The sequence below is a fragment of the Calidris pugnax genome, unplaced genomic scaffold (assembly GCF_001431845.1).
Source record: "Calidris pugnax isolate Ruff unplaced genomic scaffold, ASM143184v1 scaffold252, whole genome shotgun sequence".
NCBI classification, from domain to species: domain Eukaryota; kingdom Metazoa; phylum Chordata; class Aves; order Charadriiformes; family Scolopacidae; genus Calidris; species Calidris pugnax.
Window position 1 is genome coordinate 2,367,017 of NW_015091118.1, and position 2,170 is coordinate 2,369,186.

The window sequence follows — 2,170 nt, forward strand, 5'->3', positions numbered from 1 at the left end:
GCGGGGACCGAGCCGTGGGTCGGTGGGTCCCAGCTGTGGCAGAGGTGGGGCGGGCTCCCCGCTGGGGAAGGCGGTGTGTCCCTCCCCGAGGGCCGTGATCCCCCAGCTCGCAAAGGTGTCCTCCTCCCCAGAGGGTGTCCTTCCTAAAGGTCATCCTCTCCCGCAAAGGGCAGCCATGTCCCCAAAGGCTGTCTTCCCTCACAAAGGGCATCCTCCTCACCGAAAGGCATTGCCCACCCCAAAACATGCCCTTCTCTACAAAGGAGTCCTCCTCCCCACAGGGCATCTTCTTTCCCAAAGTGCCTCCTCCCCTACGGGTGTCCTTCTCCCCAAAGGCTGTCCTCCCCCAAGGGCATCCTCTCCTGCAATGGGGCACCTTCCTTCCCAGAGGACATCCTCCCTCACGAAGGGCATCATCCTCACCGAAAGGCATTCCCAACTACGACAAATATCCTTCACTCCAAAGGGAGTCCTGCCCAAAGACCATTCTCTTCCCCAAAGCCCACCTACCTCCCCAAAGAGCATCCTCATCCCCAAAGCCCCCCTCAAAGTGCACCCTTCCCCTCCAGAAAGGGGCAACATCTTTCCCAGAGTCCCTGTCCTGCTACCCAGCCCCAGGCCTCCACATTTGGAGAAGTCCCCTGCAGAGAAGGGGTTGGACCCTGGTGTTACTTCAAACGAGTGCTTCGCAGCTGTGGAGGAGAAGGCCTCTTGTCCACCACGGGTTTAGCGGCACAGAATGACTCAGAGCTTCTGTAGCAGCCACGCTTCACAGCTGGGAAACCATGCCGTGCCTGTCCTGCATAGGGTACAGACCTCAAAAACCCCCAAAACCTGCACCTGCTCTGAGACCCTTTGTAGAGAGCAGAAGTCAGCAAAATGGGCAGAAAATTCCCCTCAAAGACAGAAGCTTTTGTGACACGCAAAATCTTGCACATCCTGTAACCAGGCTGTTTGCAGAGGATGGTGGAAGGGTGGTGGAGGTGTCTCCACCGAAGCATGAGCCCAGCATGTGGCTGAGCGAGCAGGGAGGTGGTGCTTGTCCCACCATCCCTCCGGATTCAACATGTGCGTGCTTTCACATCCTCAAAGCAATCGGAAAGGCTGAAAGACTTACTAATACGTAAATGTACCCTCAGTTTTAAAACAAAATGATATGAAAAATAACCCCTTTCAGAGGAACAATCAATGGACATAGTACTGTGTTGGTTATGAAAATGATGCACTAGCCTAACTATGGATGCAAATTTGAAATAATTTTGTTAAACTGCTATAAATCTCCATGTAGATACACATTACTGATTATAGCAGTTAAGCTTTAACTGACTTTAAACTGGAAGTGTTCTAGGGTTTATTGTATTGATTTAAATGAGGACATTAGGAATTACATCATTAAATTTTAACTTTTAAGAAATATTTTATCACTATCACTTTGCTTTTACTCCCTCTCCTCAACCTTTTGGGGAAGGATTAATTTGACATTTTGTTGCTGATTCTTAGAACAACCAACTAATAGATGCTTTTACTCAGCCCAACAAAGACAGAAAAACATATTGCGCTTGTTTTGGGACAGTCTTCTCAGGATCCTGAAGCACTGACTTAGTAGGAAAAACAGAATTTACTCCATGTTAACGACAAGAAAATAAATGCTGTTTTTGTTCACTAAAACTGTGTTGGCCACCACTGTTGTTATGGGCATTAAAAAAAAAAAAAGAGCTCTAGGGCTTTTTTTTCCAAGAGCAGCTACATTTTGCTGGACTTGCAGTACAAGTGCACATGCCTTGCTAATCCTCATCAAGCCTCTCTGATGAGATGTGGCTACACGGCACCATACTGGCTCATTTCTTCACCAATGAGATTTTTCATTTAGCGCCACACTTTGCAAAAGCAACCCCGAAAGTTTCCAGTGACCTTAGAAAACATCTGTGTTACAGTTCTTCACGTTTTATATGCAGGAACAGAAAAGGTCTGTGGTATCTTTAGCTCGTCTCCTTGATGCTGGTTGGGTGATCCTGCCTCTTTGCATTTTTACTGCGCCTTGAACCTCAATTTTCAGTTTCAATTTGTGGCCACTGCAGGCTGTCATTGCACAAAACCATAAAGGTTTCTCTTTAATTGTCTTGGAGTCACAATAGATTATCGTAAATAAGGTATATTTTACTTAGTGGGG